Source organism: Lissotriton vulgaris, chromosome 2_1, assembly GCF_964263255.1.
Source record: "Lissotriton vulgaris chromosome 2_1, aLisVul1.2, whole genome shotgun sequence".
NCBI classification, from domain to species: Eukaryota; Metazoa; Chordata; class Amphibia; order Caudata; family Salamandridae; genus Lissotriton; species Lissotriton vulgaris.
The window spans coordinates 705,006,611-705,028,762 of record NC_141687.1 but is presented as its reverse complement, the minus strand read 5'-3'; positions in this window follow the sequence as shown (position 1 = coordinate 705,028,762).

Below are 22,152 nucleotides of genomic sequence, written 5' to 3'. Positions count from 1 at the left end.
TTAAGGACAAGCTATCCAGCAAACCCAAGCAGAAATATCACACAGGACTCGGTGCTCTCGGAAACCCCAACATCCTCTCTGATGGAGTTAATCTTGTTAATGCAGAGAGCGCTCCAAGGAATCCTGGAAGTAACCCTATCAAACAACGGAGTAATGAAGGCACAGAAACAACACTTAAAGAAAATAGAAGAAGAACTTGGAGAAATAAAGTGCCAATTGCCAAGTAGGGTAATGCCAACAGACACAGTCCTACCAAACGAGGAAAGTGACAGGACAGTATCGGAAGAAGAAAGCTTGGTTTTACTCGAAAGGATGCCCAAATCTGCAGAACAAGCAGCAAAGGAGGTAGTAGAACCCGTGAACAACGTGTACATATCAAGAAGACCCATGCTGATAAAAAGGCGAGGAGGGTATGTTACACTCGGGACTAGGAACAGGAAGGAAAAAACCAGGAAAACGAACCATGCCAGGACAAGAAAAGAGAAAGAATCAAGGAAAGGGAGGGTGGCCCCAGGATTAAATGCCTTAGCCCCAATATTTATAACACAAAGACCTGTACAGGTGGCGGCAAAAACTCCTATACCCCCTAAATTTGTGAGAGTACCAAAGAAAAAACAATCACATAGGGAGGCAACAGAGATTCCCCCCTCCACCCGTATGACGAGACAAAGCGTAAGGCTATTGGATGATCCGGCCACAGAACAAAGGTGTATAAGACCACAGATACATGAAGAACCCAATATAAGAATCAAAAGCCGGAGAGAAGGAAGAACACTCACCAGCCATCAGCAGAACGAATTAAACATGAACTCATACGAGAGAGATGACAACAAATGGTTATTCCTGGACCTGTTACCAGCAGGGAGGAAAGGAAAGTCTGGAAGAAACATTAACCCCCCGAATAGGGCACAGGTTCTGTCGACATTTGCAAAATGCGCTAGTCTGAGGGGGATCGGCACTAAAGACCTGCAGCACGTTGGATTTGTAGAAAACAAGCAAGGAAAGGAAATAACAAAAATCACATTATACTCAGACCTGGTAAAAAGGGCAATCCTGAATGCCACAAAGGAGATAACGCATCAAGGATTAAAGATTATCCCAGAGAGAGATATAAAAACGGTGAAAGATAATAATTTCTGAAAACAACATGCCGGGCTCCAGAAGAGACAAGTAATCCTATATAAAGAATCAAAAAGTGATCGAAACTCTCTGAACATTATAATTGAAAACACAGGTAATGATTCCTCATGGGGGAACTGGTCGCCTAACAGCACCCACGCGGAGGAAAGTATCGAAAGGAATACAGTGGCTACAGATGAGGAAGGAGAGCTGAGTGACGTCGAATAGGATAAAGGGGGTCCGCAAGACCTAGGTCTCTTATCTTGGAACGTAAATGGGCTAGGCAATGAACAAAAATGGGAATACATAAAGGAATCCATAAACAAAGTAGACATTGCCTGCTTGCAAGAGACCTGGTTATGCGACGATACCCCAACCTTTGACGGTTATGCCCAGATACATCAGCCGGCCATAAAGAAAAATCGTGGGAGACCCTCTGGGGGCCTCATGACCTTGGTATCAACAAGAGTAATGAGGGAAATAAAACTGTTGAACACAAAATGTAAATGGGTACAATCAAGCAGAATTGAACTCTTGATGGTGGATCTAAAAGACAAAATGATGATTTTATTGAATGTATACATGCAGTGGGAAAATGGGGAGGAGTATGAAAGGGAAAGGAGGTTTTTTAAGGAGGATGTAGACAGTATTTTAGAAAAATACTCCGCAGACACAATAGTGATATTGGGGGACTTCAACCATAAACTAAACCCAAGAAAAGCAGACCTTTATAATATGGAACAGCTAGAGGCATACGGTATAAACCCGGCAAGGTTCCCAGTAGGGGAAACCTCGAAACAAGACCAGGAATTAATACATATCTTAGGAGGCAGGGGTTTTCACTGTGTTAACGGAAGAATAGAATCAGATACACCAGCAGGAAAAACGTTTATTCAAGGGCAGCAGAACTGCCCAATTGACTATATATTCCTGCAGGCCTGGAATTTTCACCAGATAAGATCCTTCAAGTTAATTCAAAATGTGATGAGCGATCACAAACTCCTCCATATAGTAATAACGGGGGGTAGGAAACTACAGAGAGAAACAGTGATAAACCAGGCGGTTGAGTACCCCAAACGAGTGACGACACGCCTAACTGAGGAATATCTGGAAAAAGTGAAGGCCACGCAAATAAAAATGGCACCTGCCAATTTTAAAAATAAAAAACTGGAATGGTTCATCTCAAAATTAGAAGAACTGGTTCAATGCCTCAAGATAAATCTAAAAAGAGAAGATCCCAATAGGGTAAAACAAAGAAATTATGGTAAAGGCTTCTCAGTAGTATGTCAAAACAAGAAAAGGGAGATAAGAGCAACACAGAGGAAACAAAAAAAGACCTTTACACAAGAGAGACATGATCACCTGGTAAAACTGAAAAAAGAATTCAAGCAAATGGTACTCTCTACTAAAAGGTTACATAAAGAAAAATGCTGGTTAGAACTTTTGGAAGCCATAGAGAATAAAAATCTAAGGAAATTTTGGCAACTAGTAAAGACAGCATCTGGCACTTCAGAGGGCGAATTAAACTGTGTGGTGAGTGAGGCAGCATGGGATACATACATAAGGGAATTGTACGGGGCAAGGACTCCCAGTCAGGAGATGGAGACTAAATCATGGCAAGATATTTCTGAAGACCTCCTTGCCAAATTTAACGAAGAACAAGTAGAGCTCACAATAAAAGAACTCAAGCTAACCCGGGCAGCAGGCCCAGACAATCTGCCTGCAATAATTCTGAAGACCGAGGTTACATGGTGGGCAAGTTTCCTGGCCAATATGTTTCAGGTAGTGCTAAAAGATGGCGCAATGCCTCCAACCTGGAAGGGGGCCATAATCAGGCCGATACATAAGAAAGGGAGCAAAGAGGAGCCAAGAAACTATCGGCTGATTAACCTCCTAGATATTGGAGAGAAAGTGTTCTCTAAAATCGTTTTAAAACAACTGAATACATGGGTAGAAGAGTGCCAAATAATCCCCACAGAACAGGGTGGATTCAGAGCAGGCCACTCGACAATAGACCACGGGTTTGCTCTATGGGCGTTGGCGAGGAAGTCGACGGAACAGAACGGCAAACTATGCTGCTGTTTCGTCGACTTCAAAGCAGCCTTTGATTCTGTAGATCGGGCCTGCCTATGGGAGACACTAAAGAGACTAAATATCCCGACAGATCTCTTGACCATAATAAAAGAACTACACAGGGAAAACTGGGGGCAAGTAATTAAAGATACGGGGGGCTCCCTAACCCCCAAAATACCCATAGCTAATGGGTTAAGACAGGGCTGCGTGCTGGCCCCCCAGCTTTTTTCTATCTACTTGTCAGATCTCCCGGCCTATTTAGAGGTGGAGGGCAGTGCCAGTCCAAAAATGGATGGAAACAAAATCCCATGCCTATTATATGCGGATGATCTGGTGATAGTAGATCAGACCGAGAGAGGCCTCCAAAAGAAGCTTAATGCTTTTAATACCTACTGTGCTGAAAAATTCTTGACTATCAACTTGGATAAAACAAAAACCCTATGTTTCGGGAAAAAGCTAAGCAGATTTAGCTGGTACATAGGTGACCTTAAATTAGAAACAGTAAATGAGTACCGTTACTTGGGTATTTGGTTCGATAGGACACTAAATTGGAACACCCATTTAGAAACGCAAAAAGCAAAGGCTCTCTCCTCCATTTGCGGACTTAAAAGGTTCAATAGGGAATATGGTGAGATGTCACACCGGCCAATGCTCAGAGCTTTTGAGGCAATGATTCCCCCCCAAGTTCTTTATGGCGCAGAGATCCTTTATTTGAGCGGTAGGGGATCCTGGGACGTCATAGAGGGAAATTGCATAAAAAGGCTCCTATCACTTCCTAAATCTGCTATGATTCAAGCCATCAGAACAGAAATAGGCACAAAGTCCTGGGCGATATTAACCCAGATGGCTGTGATCAGATTCTGGAAGAGATTAGAAGACCCTGAAACAAAAAAAGTGGCATACTGGTGTCGCAAAGAAATCCAGAAAAGCGAGCTAAAATGGGCGAAGTCCAGTAGGGATAAAGTGAAGGGAATCTGTAACACTCTTGAGCTCGACTGGGACCTGAGCTCATTGCAAATCACTAGTACCAAAGGTGAATTGAAGCAAAGAGGGAAAGAAGTCTCGAAAATGCTTGATAGAGGCTATTTAAGAAAGAAAAAATCAGTGGTACATATGCTAAATGCGTGGTCCCTTGATAATTGGTTCCCCTACCTCGACAGATTACCCAATCGCGGATACAGGCAAGAGATCCTCAGAATTAGAATCGGGATCAACCCATGGTTAATAAGCAGAGACCTGAATGCAAAAATGTTAGATAAGGAAGGTCACTGCAAGTGTTACTTGAGGACAAAGGGAGACCCGCTGCATATCTTGTTAGACTGTTTTACACTCCTAGACCTTAGGAAACTTTTGTTGCGTCCTGTCTTCATAAAATATGATGTAAAAACAAGATCACAGGCAGCCAGTCTCTTAACAGAAATCCCCTACATTGATATCGCAATTGCCCTCGGGAAATTTTTAAAGGTGTCTCTGACTGCACTGAGAGATACAGAATAACATGTAGTACTGTATGAGTTTTTAGCAGATTGTAATTGTACGGAGTAATAAGAATAGGAATAGGTTTTATTAGACAAATTACGTTTTAAGATAACTGTAAATTTTACTGATTTTTTTGTATTTTTGATAATGGTGTGTACGAACCTCGTATATGGACAAAGTTTTAAAAATAATAAGTCATACTCCATTCTGTGCTATTCTAATTGCATTGTTTAAAGACTACGGTCATAATAAACATATATTTTGACTTGACTTGACACTACTTGTAGTCTTGCTGCAAGGCCCTCCCTGATTCCTACTAAAAGCACATTGCCATAGTCTAGTCTACTGACTAGTAATGCCTGTACTAAGGTCTTTCTGTCCTTCAGAGGGATCAATAAGAAAATTTTCTTCAACATCCGCATGATACCATAGCATGTTCCTGACCCTGATTTCACATGCTCCTCCAGCGAGATCTTATTGTTGATCAGTATACCCAGGTTTCGTGCCTGTATCGTTGGGTTAGGTGCCTCCCCCAATTCCGATGGCCACCAGTCCAAGGACCATATCTCCGTGGCCTTCCTGAATAGGAGGATCTCCATTTTATTGGAGTTTAACTGCAAGAAATTCTCGCTCATCCAGGTGGCAATGAGCAGCATGGAGGTCTTAAACTTAGCTTTCGTCTCAGCTGGATCCGTCTCGATGGGGACTATCACCTGTGTGTCATCCGCATACGTGATTGTCTCAAAGCCATAGGATCTAATAATGGAGGCCAGCGGAGCCACATGGATGTTAAATAAGGTGGGACTTAAAATTGAGCCCTGCGGGACCCCCTTGTGTACTGCCATGGTCTGAGAAACAAATGTGTCTAACTGGACACATTGAGTTCTGTTGTTCAAGAAGCTCTGCAGCCATGACCAGCTCGACCGCTGACACCAATCTCCCGCAGCCTGTCCAACATGACATGGTGGGAGATGGTGTTGAAGGCTGCCGATAGATCCATGAGCACCAGCATGGTGGGGGTCCCATCCTAATGGTATCAGTGACTTCCACCAATGCCGCCTCCATGCTCCATGCTGTGGGCTGCACGGAATCCTGATTGCGAGGGGTCGAGTAGACTATGCTGTTCTAGATATTCCATCAGTTGCTTATTTACCAGAGTCTCCATGACTTTCGAGCTGCTCGGAAGGAGGGAGATTGGTCTATAATTTTGCAACTCTGTCGGGTCTGCCAGCGTCTTTTTAAGCAGAAGTTTTATATGCGTCCTTTTCAGGTTCCATAGGGAGCACACACAGGAAAGAAACGAACTGAGTGGCATGTTAAGTACTAACTCATACGTTGCAGCTAATCGCTACCAAGTCAGGATCAACTGTCCACCCAACCTTCAAGGGGAGAGGATGATTTTTGATTATTGATTTTATCTTTGTATCCTCTACACTAAAATGTTGTGTATCTTGAACATCCAGTACAGTGTGTTTAGTGATCATAATCCTGTGCTCTTATCCCTTGTTGATCAGTGTCACCCTCCAGTACCTCGCAGTCTGGTGGGAGGAGTAATTGTGGCAACAGATCAAGGCAGCAGGTTGCGTTGGACACAGGTCAATAGCAAGGTTTTTAATGGTTCCCTTTATAGTAAAAGCAAGAAGGAAATTATGAAATGCCTAGACCTGGATGTGCAAGGGGTAGAACTAGTGGAGGCCTTTGGTAATGTTGTGCAGCTAGTCGATAGCTTGCTGAAAGCTGCTGCTTTCACTTAGGAGTGCTGACAGCCCTTAAGCAATCTCCGAGGGATAAAGAATGGGTGTTGGTCTGTCAGAAAAAATATAAGCTAGCTGTCAAGGGGCGCTAGGGAAAATTGCAGCAGGAAGCCTGGAAAGAACTCAGAGAGGCAGGGGAGATGTAGGATTCTACTCGCTTTTGGAGAGTTATAAATAATCCCTGCTTTGAAGACTCGAATAGACCCGGGCTAAGCAACAACATTTTCCCTGCGCAATGGCAGCAGCATTTCGCGGGGTTGTACAATCACCACTCTAGCAGTCATAGGAGCTATATCTGGAGCAGTTGCTGTCCCTTATCCCCTTCTCCCTAGATGTGGTTAGAGTGGGAATTGAGGGTCTCACTAGGCAGAAAGCGCCGGGCTCAGATGGGATCTCCCCAGATCTCTTCCTAAGTAATATAGAGATCTGGGCGCCGCTTCTGACAAGGGTCCTAAACGCAGCAGTGGACACAGTAATGCCGGCATCATGGTCCACCGCCATCATTGTCCCTATTTTCAAGAAAGGCAATAGTGACAGTCCAGAATGCTACCGCCCAATATCTCCTATCGAGGTTTTGGGGCGGGTGGTCTTCAATCGGGTGATGGAATGGGCGGAGGCAAACCATGTTATTATGGATGTGCAATATGGATTCCGACCTGGGAAATCCACCACAGACCAATGCCTCACCCTTTATCTTATTACTGCTAAATACATGGTAGCAAAAGTGGGTCGATGTGTTTAGCATTTATGGACCTTACTGCAGCTTTTGACCGAGTAAACCGGGGGAAACTGTGGCTGACGATGAGTGAGCTCGGGGTGGACGCGGCCTTAATTAATATTCTAAAGGTCTTACGTTTTAATACCTCGGCGATGGTTAGGTATACTCAGGAGGGGAAGGTAACGGACCCTTTCAATTGCTCCAGAGGGGTGAGACAGGGTTGTATACTAGCAGCCTTTCTTTTTACTTTATATATCAACGCTCTTGACTTCGCCCTGAGCGTGATACAGGCAGATAGCCCCAGGATAGGTTATCTGGTGGTTTTGGTTCTGCTTTATGCAGATGATCCTGTGCTTCTTGCTCGCACTCCCAGAGATTTGCAGGTCCTAATTGATGGTTTGTGACCTTCATGGAGAAACTGGATATGGCTCCAAATCTCACAAAATCATACATTATGGAAATTAGAAAGAAGCAACGTAAATCGTATAAATACACAATAGGTTCCTACACCCTAGGCAAAGTACAGTCTTTTTTTTTACCTGGGCATCCTATTTGATGAACACCTACATTTTAGACACCTGCTAGAGGAAAAGTGCCTAGCTTTGGTAAAATCAACAGGGTCAATTTCGAATTTTGCACATAGATTAAGAGGATGGACCCCAGAAATGGTTTTAAAATTATATAGCTCAATGTGTTGTTCCAAAGTGTTATACAGAAGTGAGGTCTGGGGATTTGTGGAAGCCACAAATTACAAATTGAAGAAAATAGGTATCTGAGACAATTACTAAAAGTTCCCCAGGGCACTCCTGCATATATTATCCATGAAGAGTTGGGAACCAGCTATATATCGGACATGATGGCGGTTAGATCACTATTATGTTGGGTAAAGATCTGGGCAAATGAGGAGGCAGCCTTTAGCAGGTTGGTGATTCAAGACTGTCTTTCTCTCGAACATGGGCTTAAAATTCCCTGACTAGGGTATGTGAATATGTCCTTTGCTAAAACGGGTAAGCATGGGCTAAAAATTCGTTCCGCTCGTGGAATTTGCGGATTTTCCACGATTTCGCGATCCGCTAATCTCGCGAAATCGCGGTAAAATCCGAGAATCAGCGGGACGAATTTTCAGCCAAGCACTTACAGGGTTACAGCAGCAGGTGCAAAAGTTGAAGCTAATTTTAGGTAACCTTTTGCAAAAGGGTTACAAAGAAATTAACTTCAACTTGGGCACCTGCTGCTGTAAGCCTGCAAGTGCTTCCTGGCGCCTCGTTGCCTACTTGCAACTATTCTCTGACCCTGCTCTGACCCTTGAAGCAGGGTCAGAGAATAGTTACAAGTAGGCAATGAGGCGCCTGTCACGAAAATTAAACCTCAACAGGAAGCAGTGACAGATATAAAAACAAGCATTTGCAATGCAATAGGTCTTGCATTAGGAAAGTTTGAGCTATTGGTCATGTAAATTATTTTTTTTATTTATGTGTTGGTTTTGAAAATAGCTAAATTAATAGCTTTGTCATTTACAATTCCAATAGTTATAACTTTCGCAAATGTGACATCTATAGCATTTGTAATGCAACATGTTTTTTATTTACGTGACTTAGATGTATTGGTATTACAAATTACAATGGCTTTTAATTTTTTTAAATAATTAATATTTAAATAAAAGTGATTTTAATTTATAATGGCAATAGCTTAAACTTTTGTAAATAACTTTTGTGAAGATTATGCTCAGTGTATTTTATTGTGACGAAAATCCAAGAACAGAAGTGAAATATTAACATGTTTTTGTGACATTTGTAAGCTTGAAACATTGAGAGAACAAAAGTGAACCAGTTGTTGTTGAATGGTTGCACAGATTGATGCTGGGGTGGCGCTGAGTGGTGCTGTGGTGGTGCTAAGTGGTGCTGTGGTGATGCTGAGTGGTGCTGTGGGGGTGCTGAGTGATACTGGGATGGTGCTGAGTGATGCTGGGGTGGTGCTGAGTGGTGCTGTGGTGGTGCTGAGTGATACTGTGGTGGTGCTGAGTGATCCTGTGGTGGTTCTGAGTGGTGCTGTGGTGGTGCTGAGTGATAATGTGGTGGCGCTGAGTAATGCTGTGGTGTCTCTGAGTGATGCTGTGGTGGCGCTGAGTGGTGCTGTGGTGGTGCTGAGTGGTGCTGTGGTGGTGCTGAGTGATGCTGTGGTGGTGCTGAGTGGTGCTGTGGTGGTTCTGGGTGATGCTGTGGTGGTGCTGAGTGATGCTGTTGTTGTGCTGAGTGGTGCTGTGGTGGTGCTGAGTGATAATGTGGTGGTGCTGAGTGATGCTGTGGTGGTGCTGAGTGATGCTGTGGTGGCACTGAGTAGTGTTGTGCTGGCACTGAGTGGTGCTGTGGTGGTGCTGAGTGATGCTGTTGTGGTGCTGAGTGATGCTATGGTGGTGCTGTGGTGGTGCTGAGTGATAATGTGGTGGTGCTGAGTGATAATGTGGTGGTGCTGAGTGATGCTGGGGTAGCGCTGAGTGATGATGTGGTGATGCAGAGGGCAGAAAGGCACAAAAAGCAGTCTAACAAAGGGCAGAAGGGAAACAAAAAGGGGAAAACGAGTCTAACAGAGGGCAGAAGGGCACAAAAAACCATTCTAACAGAGGACAGAAGGGCAGATAAACAAGGGAAAAACAAGTCTAACAGAGGGCAGAAGGGCACAAAAAATGAGTCTAACAGGGGGCAGAAAGGCACAAACACGAGTCTAACAGAGGGCAGAAGTGCAGAAAAACAAGGGAATAACAGAGGGCAGAAGGGCACAAAAAACGAGTTTAACAGAGGGCAGAAGGGCAGAAAAACAAGAGAAAAATTAGTCTAACAGAGGGCAGAAGGGTACAAAAAACGAGTCTAACAGGGGGCAGAAGGGCAGAAAAACAAGGGAAAAATGAGTCTAACAGAGGGCAGAAGGGCAGAAAAACAAGGGAAAAACGAGTCTAACAGAGGGCAGAAGGGCACAAAAAATGAGTCTAACAGGGGGCAGAATGAATCCTGCTCTACATGTTTGTCCACAAATATGCCACCGTTTTGTGCAATACCTCTACTCAACTGGAGTACTTTCTACTGTGTAATCAGTAAGTGATCCTTCGTTGGCTAAATGTATAGGGGCAGATTTACAATAACTGGCGCATCCCCAGGGATGCGTCAGTTATTGTGCGCCGCAGCTCCGCCACCCAAGGTGCGCCGCATTTACATTGTGGCACACAATGTGGCAAAAACGGCACAGATGCGTCACGCATCTGTGCCGTAAAAGCAGCGCATTGCTGGAGCTGCGTCACAAGCGCGACGCAGCTCCAGCAATGCTGTGGGGGGCCCTATCTCCCCAATGCTGCGTCAAGCCTTGCGCCTGCTTCAAGCAGTCGCAGGGTTTTGACGCAGCATTGGCCTAAAAGTGACTGAGTGAAATCTTGTAGATTTTACTCAGCCTTTTTTAGGAGGAGTTCCTGCGCAGGAACGCCCTCCCCAGCGCCGGAACGCCTCCTGATGGCGCAAGGCTTTACAACATGACGCATCTCTCAGATGCGTCACATTGTTAATACCCAGCACCATATCACATCTTTTGTGCAGCCGCTGCGTCACAAAAGTGATGCAACTGCGGTGCAAAAGAGGCGCAAGCGGCTTGTAAATCTGCCCCATTGTGCTTTTACTACACTGTAGCTGGGTAAAGGGCCTGAAGATGTGTCTCCAGTGACCATGTGTGCCTGTGCCTGTGTTACAGACACACATGGTCACTGGAGACACATCTTCTGGCCCTTTACGCAGCTGCAGTGTAGTAAAAGCACTATACATTTACCCAATGAGGGAGCACTTACTGGATTAGCCAGTAGAAAGTACTCCAGGGCAAATCGCAAAAAAAACCGCAATTTCGCTGGAAGATTTGCGAATTTGCTGATTTTTTTGCGATTTCGCTGGGAAATCCGCGAATTCGCTGAACGCGAATTCGCAAATTTTGCCAATGCTTAACACCTTAGCAGCTATGGAACGTCCAGCTCCAGTACTGAATGTTCCATTGTGCAGGTGCAGTTGGAACGTCCAACGGCCGACGGCAGCACTCCCGAGGTAGTGGTGCCGTCGGCCGTTGGAATAGGCGCAGCACTTAAGGTGTTAAAAATGGGGAGTGCAGAATTATTTACAAATCCAGCTAATATGAGTACCCGGGAAAAGATAATTGTCAAGGAATGATTTATTAAGTACTATATGAGGGAGGACAGAGAGTTCATTAAGTCTTCAGTGAAATATTATTTAGTAATTAAGTCTACCGAGGGCATTCAGCCTTACTTGTCTCTCATATGAAGGGCCCATGACAGATTATTTATTACACGTTTTAGGTTAAATATTTTTCAGCATTTACTGACAGTGCCAGCAGGCTTCACAGCGTCCACCGAACAGAAGTGATCCTGCGGCTGCGACAATAGGTCTCTGCGGGATACCTTACATTTTGTTCTGTTTTGCCCGTATTATGTATACCCCAGAAAATATTTCCTGAAGGGTCTTTTAAAGAAATCCAGATTCAGGCAGGCACGTATTGCTTTGGCTTTTTTAAAACTGGCACCAGATCCATTCATCCTTTTTAGTATTATACATTTCTTAAGATGTGCTTTTAGATTAAGGGTTTCAAGGGACGGTTGACTTTAATAAACTACTTTCTGGGCTTTTATACCTTGCTATTATGTAAAAGTATCTTATAGTATTTTACATTTCATTGTGTCGTTTATGAACTATTTCCTTGCTCATAAAACTAAATTTACTGGGTGATACATGTTTATTGGTTTAAAATTTAGGTAGGCCTCCTGTTTTTTTAAAAATCTCTTACAGTAACAAAACATGATGGCTATGATGAAATGGTATTCTGTAAGAATTTTCCAAAAAGCTGCATACTTCAAATGTTATGTTTTTATTATATATGAATTGTATCTTTTATGATATTTTTTATATGCCGAATAAAGATTTTCGAAAGCTCCCAGTTCCTTGGGAAGGTGGCTGTAGCCAAGGAAATATTGCAGACCTCAGTTAGTGAGGGACCTAAGATTGGGGCTAGTTCAGCCGTTATGAATGGTATCACCGGGTCTGTGCGTGCACCGGATTTAGTTTGTGCCAGCAAAGTTTTCACTTGCTCTGTTGTAATTATTGTGATGAAGTCTAGTCTGGGTAGTGAGGGGTCTCTCCCAGGAGGAGGTATCCCGCTAGACACTTTTCCTACCGCCAGGGAACAGTACATCTTGTCGATTTTGTCCTTAAAATTGTTTGCTAAATTATTACATAGTGTTTGTGTCGGGGTGATGGATGTGTGTTTACTATTGGGTTTATGAACTCCTTGAGTATTTTAAAGAGCTCCTTGGAGGAGTTCTTTGCCTACCGTATTCGCACGCCTAGATGATCTCTGGCTGTATTACAGTTTTTACGTAGATTCTATGTACGTTGAGAAGACCTGTTTAAATTTTACCCATTTGATTTTCCTCCATTTTCTTTCTCTCCCTCTACACTGGGCCTTTTCCTTTTTAAGAGTCTCTGAGTACCAGGGGGCTGAGCGGACCCTATCCCACATCTGTATTGCTCTAAAAGGCACAATAAGGTTTAGAGTGTCTTCAATAGAGGCCTCCCATTTATCCAAGGCCTTGCCACTTGCCTCTTCTTTATCAAAGGAGGGGGGGTGTTAGAACCGGCTGTCTCTAGTTGGCAGAGGTATGCACTTCTGACAAGTAGGGACACACCTTTTCTAGTCAGGGCAAGGGGATCACACCCTTCGATAACCCCTGCTCACCCCCTTGGTAGCTTGGCAGAGCAGACAGGCTTATCTCAGAGGCTGTGTGTTAAGCATTTATGACCACATACAGTAATAAAGTGAATACACTACAAATGGACACGACACAGTAGTATTATAAAAATAAGTATTTTTATATAAGGCTTAGCACAAGACCAAATAACGACAAAAATTTACACAATCTTAATAAATACTTTGGGAAGGGAAAAATGATAGTTCAAAGGTAGTTTCTTCTTTAGCACGAAGTCTTTAGTATCAAAGCAAATCTTCTTCCTGGAAACACAGTTCTTAGCAACAGGGTAACCCACACGGGGGCTACACGACGTCGAGGCAAAGTTAATCCAAAGGTTCGGCGTCGACCGCGAGGAGCGCTACGTCGAGCCCGGAGTCACACGGACCCCCAACAACACAGTACCTTTCGAAAATGAAGCACACGATGATCAGCGGCGTCGAGCAATCCGGCGTCGCGTCTTCGGTGTCGATCAGGCCTCAGCAGGCGTCGTTGTCGATGTTGCGGTTGCACAGAGTGAGCAGCGCTCACGGCGTCCAGAGGGCACGAGGGCGATGCCATCAGCAGCGGTGCAGACACGAGGTCCCTTGGAGCTGGAGCCGTACTCCCACTCACTGGCGTTGCTGCTGGCGTCGGTCGGGCCCGGCGGCCGGTCGTTGAGGAAGCGGGACACTGGGGTCTTTACCCACTATGTCGAGCTGGATTTGGCGACGTCCGTCGGCGTCGAGGTTGCCGGCTCTTTCAGAGGAGCTGGATTCACAGGTTCCAGCAAATAGCACTTTAAGCAGATGAAGTCCTTTAGCCCTGTGACTTCAGCAGGAGAGTGGCACTCTTCCAGTCCTTGGAGATTTTCTTAGCAAGCGTGAGAGTACACACACAGTTCCTCTCTCCTGGTTCCTTGGCAAAAATAAAGAAGCACTGCAGGATTCCCCCCAGCAAACAGCACACTGGCAGAAGGGGTAGGCAAGTCCTCAGATCAGCAGGCCTCTTGTCCTTGGTTACAGGGTTCCTTGTCAGAAGTGATCTGATTTCTTAGTTCAGGGGTCCTACTCTTATACCCCTTTTCGGCTTTGATCCCTTTGTCCATGCAGGGGAATTTCCCAACATCCTGGGTCTGTTGTGGGTGGAGCCAGGCAGTAGCACCTGGCCTATTCACTGAGCAGGGCTGGGTCCTCAGACGCCCAGCAGGAGGTGGAGCCAGCATTGACACTGGCAGGAGCAGAGCTATCGGCCTCCTGGCAGGAGGTGGGGCTAGGATCGTCCATGGCAGGCACAGAGCCATCAGCAGCTTGGCAGGCGGTGGAGCCAGCATGGTATCAGGCAGGGCAGGCTATCAGCAACTACTCTCCCCCTACTCTCAACGCAAATGTCCCACTCATCCCACACTGACTCATCCAGACCTGTGGAGCCACCCAGCTCCTGTCACACACACGCAAGAACAGCAGAAACCAGATATGGTTAGACAAGAAAATAGACACTTTCTAAAAGTGCTATTTTCAAACCCAGAGTCCAAAAACCATCCACACCAACGGATGCGTAATTAAACCCCGAGTTCAGGGATACCAAACTCGACATTGCACCATGCTCCCCGAGCCAACTAGGATCATAGCATTAATAATCCCGGCGGCCCATTCTAACTAATGGAGAGCAGGCTACCTCGCAATAGTGAAGAACGAAGATGGCTGTAATTCACTATTTAGGACATGCCAACTTGCTCAGGCGTGTCCTACCTTATACTTACAATGCACCCTGCCCGTGGGCCTACCATAGGGGTGACTAACATGCAGTTAAGGGAAGGTTTGAGGGGCTGGCAAGTAGGTATACTTGCGCAGCCTGCGTGACAGCACTAGGCTGCACGTGGGTCTCGCAAAGACCGACCCGTAGACATTCTTTTACGAGGCCGCTCCTGTGGGTGGCACAACACGTGCTGCAAGCCCACGAGCGGCATTTGTATTTACAAGCCCCGGCACTCCTGGTGCACTAGACTAGGGACTGACAGTAAACCAAATAAGCCAAACATGGATACAATAGATACATCAATTTAACATAGGGAGCACTTGCGCTGTGGCACTGATCAGCAGTGGCACAGCGCCCAAAGCATATACCAGCAAAACATCGTAAAACAGTGGAGGCAAACAGAAAAAAATGGAGGAGAGACTCAAGCCAATGATGTCAGGTCTAACACGTGTCCCCTCCAGCTGAAATGTGGGTAGAACTACCCTTGACCGAGGGAGTCCTCATCACTAAGGCGGAAAAATCTGGACAGACCATCAGCATTGGCGGGATCTGTACCAGGGCGGTGTTCCACCGTAAAGTCCATCCCCTGTAGGGAAATGGACCACCTCAACAGTTTCGGATTCTCACCCCTCATCTGCATCAACCATCTGAGGGGCCTGTGGTCTGTCTGAACCCGGAAGTGAGTCCCAAACAGGTAGGGTCTTAGCTTCTTCAGTGCCCAGACCACAGCAAATGCTTCTCTCTCTATCGCACTCCACCTCGTTTCCCTGGGAAGTAACCTCCTACTGATGAAGGCTACAGGTAAGTCTCGGCCCTCTTCATTCACCTGAGCTAGAACAGCCCCCACGCCATGCTTTGAAGGGTCCGTCTGGACAATAAATTCTTTTGAAAAGTCGGGTGCCTGGAGTATAGGTGCCGTGCACATTGCAGTTTTCAGGGTGTCGAAGGCCGTTTGACAGGCATCAGTCCAGATCACGTTTCGTGGCTGCTTCCTGGAAGTCAGCGAAGTCAAGGGGTGGACAATGTTGCCGTAATCCTTGACAAACCTCCTGTAATAACCCGTGAGTCCTAAGAAGGCTCTCACCTGAGTTTGGGTTTTGGGCGGCGCCCAAGCCAGGATGGTATCAATCTTGGGTTGCAGGGGGGCAACCTTGCCGCTCCCTATTTGGTGCCCCAAGTACACCACCGAACCCTGCCCAATCTGGCACTTACTGGCTTTGATTGTGAGGCCTGCTCTGCGCAGGGCCAACAACACTTCCTGGAGGTGGCGCAGGTGTTCCTCCCAGCTGGCGCTGAACACTGCGATGTCGTCCAGGTAGACGGCACTGAAATCCTCCAGTCCAGCCAAGACCTGGTTGACCAACCTCTGGAAGGTGGCAGGGGCATTCTTCATCCCGAAGGGCATCACCCGGAACTGGTATAGCCCATCTGGTGTGGAGAATGCGGACCTCTCCTTTGCCCCATCGGTCAAGGCGATCTGCCAGTACCCAGACGTTAGATCAAACGTACTAAGGTACCGGGCAGCCCCCAACCGATCGATGAGCTCATCAGCTCTGGGGATGGGGTGCGCGTCAGTCTTCGTGACTGAATTGAGTCCTCGGTAATCCACACAGAACCGGAGTTCCGGTGAAGCACCAGGCGCTGCAGCCTTCGGGACCAAGACCACTGGGCTGGCCCAAGGACTGCTAGAGGACTCAACCACCCCTAACGCAAACATTTTGGAGACCTCCTCCTTAATGTAAGCTCGGACCTTGTCAGTCACCCTGTAAGCCTTGTGCTTCACAGGAGGGCTGTCTCCGGTGTCAACGTCATGGACGCACCAAGGAGTGACGCCCGGAACCAAGGAAAACAGATCCGGGAATTGTCCCAACAGGTGGCGACAATCCTGTTTCTGCTCAAGGGTCAGTGTGTCAGAGAGGACCACTCCATCCACTGACCCATCTTGCTCTTTAGCACACAGGAGGTCAGGAAGAGGCTCACTCTCCTCCTCCATTCCAGCATCTGTAGCTAGGAGCATGCCCACTTCGGACCTCTCTAAGTGGGGCTTCAAACGGTTGACATGCAGGACCCGCAAGGGGTTCCTGGGAGATTTCAAGTCCACCAAGTAGGTGACATCGCTCTTCTTCTCCACAACCTTAAACGGTCCAGTCCGCCTGTCCTTGAGCGCACAAGGTTCCACAGGGGACATGACCCACACTTCTTGACCAGGCTGAAGCTCTACCAGGGTGGCGTTCCGGTCGTACCATCGCTTCATCTCCTCCTGGCTGGCCTCCAGAGTTGCCTGAGCAAGTTCTCTGAAGCGCCGAGTCTGGTTCCGAAAGGCCAGCATGTAGATGTATACATCCTGGGGAGGCTTCCTGGGAGATTGCTCCCAGCCTTCCTTGACCAGACTCAAAGGCCCTCTTACCGGGTGACCGTATAAGAGCTCAAAGGGGCTGAACCCTAGAGACTTTTGCGGCACATCACGGTAAGCAAACAACAGGCATGGCAAGAGGACGTCCCATTCCCGCCTCATTGGTTCTTCAAGACCCATAATCATGCCTTTAAGGGTCCGGTTTAATCTCTCAACCAGCCCATTTCCTTGAGGGTGGTAAGGAGTGGTGAACTTGTAGGTTACCCCACACTCCTTCCACAGAGACTTCATATAGTTCGAAATGAAGTTGGTGCCTCGGTCCGACACCACCTCTCTGGGGAACCCCATCCGGGAGAAAACACCCATCAGTGCCCGTCCCACCACGGGGGCCATCACTGTTCTGAGAGGGATGGCTTCCGGGTACCGTGTGGCATGGTCCACCAAGACGCGGATGAACCTGTTGCCCAGGGCTGTCTTGGGGTCCAGGGGCCCAACAATGTCAATACCCACCCGGTCAAAGGGGGTACTGACCACCGGAAAAGGTTGGAGGGGAGCCTTCTGCTTCCTTCCGCTTTTCCCACTTGCCTGGCAAGTGTGACAAGTCTTGCAATGGATGTCTACATCCCTACGCATCTGAGGCCAGTAAAAATGAGTGACAAGCCTGTCATAGGTCTTGTCCTGCCCCAGATGTCCAGCTAACGGAACGTCATGAGCCAAACCCAGTAGGAAGGCTCTGAAGCGCTGGGGTACCAGCAGCACACGGGCTGACCCAGGCTCAGCAGCCTTAGGCTCGCTATACAGGAGGTCGTTCTCCCAGTACACAAAATGTGACCCTGACTGATGATCACCTGAGGATTGGGCTGAGGCCTACTGCCTCATGCCCACAAGAGAAGGGCACACTTTCTGTTCCGCACAGAATTCCTCCCTGGAGGGACCACCATCCTGCTGCCAATGGGTCAGCTCGGGCAGGTCTCCCAGTTCGGCAATTTGTTCCCCTGTGGGCTCCAGGGCATCCCCCTCAGGGTCTACCTCCTCCTGGACCACGGGAACTACAGGGGCCGGTTTCCCGCGCCTCCTGCCTCTTCCCTTTACAGCTGGGTCCTGGGCCATACTTTCAGGCTCCGGGACCCCATCAACACCCTTACTCGCTGTCATCGATCGAGTGGTTGCACACACCCACTCTGGCACACCCAACATTTTTAAGTGCGCCTCCCTCTCCACCTTAGTCCAAGGGGAGTCTTCTAAATCATTGCCCAGGAGACAATCGACAGGCATGGCGGGCCTTACAGCAACCTGAAGAGTACCTGAAACTCCCCCCCATTCAAAGGAAACCTGAGCTACTTCACACTCTTTCTGGGAGTTGTTAGCAGCTATCACAGGGTAGAATGCGTGGGGAACCACCTGCTCTCTGGACACTAAGTGACACTTGACAGCTGTCACACTCGCTCCGGTGTCTCTGAGAGCTTCCACTCTATGGCCATTAATGGTCACCCACTGCCTATATTTACTAGTGTTACTAGGCAGAGGGGGTGGAGGGACCATTTGCATGTCTCCTAGCGAGACCAGGGACATTTCTGCGGGACCCCTCCCACCATGGACAACCATCTCCTCCCCTCCCAGGGCTACACTCGCCAACTGACGGGGGGGTGCACGCGGCGATGCATTCGAATCCTTTTTGGGACACTGGGGGTCATAAAACTGGTGTCCCACCTGCCCACAACCGTAGCAGAATAGGGGGCCCCTATGAACAGGTTTATCCGTCGGGGCCCCTGGCTTCTTCTCAGGGGGAGGCTGGGAACCTTTCCCTTGGTTCCCTTGGGGATTACTTTGGGGCCCTTTCTGAGACTCCTTCTGTTTACCCTTGTCCCCCCCACTCTTCTGCTGGGGACCCTGCCCACCTTTGGCTGAGTCTCCCACTGGACCCTTGTGGACCCTGGTACTGACCCAGCGGTCCGCCTCCTCAGCAAGTTTTCTAGGGTTAGATATCTTGCTATCAATCAGGTGCTGGCGCAGCTCTGGAAAACAGTTATTAGACAAATGCTCCCAAGCGAACAAATCATAAAGAGCTTCATAACTTTCCACTTTGCTGCCCTTTACCCAACCATCCATGGCTCTGCAAAAATAAGACACATATTCAACCCACGTCGTACCAGGCAACTTCTTACATTCTCTAAAAGCTTGTCTGTACTTCTCGGGGGTTAGGCCATACCGCAACATTAAAGCATCTTTCATATGAGCATACGACATCCTATCCTCAACAGGCATGTCTAACAGGGTATCTCTCCCCTCATTCACAAAGCGACCCCACAACCCCGCTCCCCAATTCTTCTCAGGGACCTGGTGGGCCAGCAATGCTAACTCATATGCTTTAAACCACTGACCAATATTTTCGTTCCTATGATAATCTTTTATCACATCTTTGGGAAAGTAAAACTTACTTTCTGCAGGCCCAGATGGGATGCTGCCACCAGAGGGATTCAATTCTAATTTCTTAGCTTGGATGTCCAACTCCCTCAACTTGGTATCACGCTCCAAAGCTAACTTCTCTCTTTCAAAATCTAACCTTTTGGTCTCCAAATCAGCTTCTCTTCTACCTCTGGCATTTTCTAACTCCAACTGCCCATTTATCTTTAGCCTTGCCATTTCCATGTTGTATGCACGCTCCTTCGCCCTTTCTTCTCTTTCTTCAGGGGAAAGACCTTTGGAGGAAACACTGCTTCCGGGAGAGGACTCCGGCCCATTCGCTGGCGCCTCCTCTTCCCCTTCCACTGGCGGTACCACCACCGGATCAGTGGGATTTCTGGATTCCAACCAGGCCTCCAGAGCTTTGAGGTATTCCTCCTTCAATGAGAGGCCTTTGGTGGGAACTTTAAACTGCTTGCAGAAGGATTTTAGTTTCTTCAAGCCGTAGTCGTTTATCTTCGCTCTGTCGAATTCCTCCTCAACAACAACAGGGGTAGTGACTCCGGTGTCACTCATGGTCAAAACTGGCAGTGTTAAAAAAAAAATCAAGCTTCAGAAAAGCGGAGAACCAAAAATAGGATCCTTCCAAATTAGATTGTGACTGCGTTATGGTCTGCTTTCACTATGTAGCGCACACTAATCACTGCACATGGGTCATAAATGCAAGGTCCAAATCCTCATCGCTGCATCCAATGTTAGAACCGGCTGTCTCTAGTTGGCAGAGGTATGCACTTCTGACAAGTAGGGACACACCTTTTCTAGTCAGGGCAAGGGGATCACACCCTTCGATAACCCCTGCTCACCCCCTTGGTAGCTTGGCAGAGCAGACAGGCTTATCTCAGAGGCTGTGTGTTAAGCATTTATGACCACATACAGTAATAAAGTGAATACACTACAAATGGACACGACACAGTAGTATTATAAAAATAAGTATTTTTCTATAAGGCTTAGCACAAGACCAAATAACGACAAAAATGTACACAATCTTAATAAATACTTTGGGAAGGGAAAAATGATAGTTCAAAGGTAGTTTCTTCTTTAGCACGAAGTCTTTAGTATCAAAGCAAATCTTCTTCCTGGAAACACAGTTCTTAGCAACAGGGTAACCCACATGGGGGCTACACGACGTCGAGGCAAAGTTAATCCAAAGGTTCGGCGTCGACCGCGAGGAGCGCTACGTCGAGCCCGGAGTCACACGGACCCCCAACAACACAGTACCTTTGGAAAATGAAGCACACGATGATCAGCGGCGTCGAGCAATCCGGCGTCGCGTCTTCGGTGTCGATCAGGCCTCAGCAGGCGTCGTTGTCGATGATGCGGTTGCACAGAGTGAGCAGCGCTCACGGCGTCGAGAGGGCACGAGGGCGATGCCATCAGCAGCGGTGCAGACATGAGGTCCCTTGGAGCTGGAGCCATACTCCCACTCACTGGCGTTGCTGCTGGCGTCGGTCGGGCCCGGCGGCTGGTCGTCGAGGAAGCGGGACACTGGGGCCGTTACCCACTATGTCGAGCTGGATTCGGCAACGTCCGTCGGCGTCGAGGTTGCCGGCTCTTTCAGAGGTGCTGGATTCACAGGTTCCAGCAAATAGCACTTTAAGCAGATGAAGTCCTTTAGCCCTGTGACTTCAGCAGGAGACTGGCACTCTTCCAGTCCTTGGAGATTTTCTTAGCAAGCGTGAGAGTACACACACAGTTCCTCTCTCCTGGTTCCTTGGCAAAAATAAAGAAGCACTGCAGGATTCCCCCCAGCAAACAGCACACTGGCAGAAGGGGTAGGCAAGTCCTCAGATTAGCAGGCCTCTTGTCCTTGGTTACAGGGTTCCTTGTCAGAAGTGATCTGATTTCTTAGTTCAGGGGTCCTACTCTTATACCCCTTTTCGGCTTTGATCCCTTTGTCCATGCAGGGGAATTTCCCAACATCCTGAGTCTGTTGTGGGTGGAGCCAGGCAGTAGCACCTGGCCTATTCACTGAGCATGGCTGGGTCCTCAGACGCCCAGCAGGAGGTGGAGCCAGCATTGACACTGGCAGGAGCAGAGCTATCGGCCTCCTGGCAGGAGGTGGGGCTAGGATCGTCCATGGCAGGCACAGAGCCATCAGCCGCTTGGCAGGAGGTGGAGCCAGCATTGTATCAGGCAGGGCGGCTATCAGCAACTACTCTCCCCCTACTCTCAACGCAAATGTCCCACTCATCCCACACTGACTCATCCAGACCTGTGGAGCCACCCAGCTTCTGTCACACACACGCAAGACCAGCAGAAACCAGATATGGTTAGACAAGAAAATAGACACTTTCTAAAAGTGCTATTTTCAAACCCAGAGTCCAAAAACCATCCACACCAACGGATGCGTAATTAAACCCCGAGTTCAGGGATACCAAACTCGACATTGCACCATGCTCCCCGAGCCAACTAGGATCATAGCATTAATAATCCCGGCGGCCCATTCTAACTAATGGAGAGCAGGCTACCTCGCAATAGTGAAGAACGAAGATGGCTGTAATTCACTATTTAGGACATGCCAACTTGGTCAGGCGTGTCCTACCTTATACTTACAATGCACCCTGCCCGTGGGCCTACCATAGGGGTGACTAACATGCAGTTAAGGGAAGGTTTGAGGGGCTGGCAAGTAGGTATACTTGCGCAGCCTGCGTGACAGCACTAGGCTGCACGT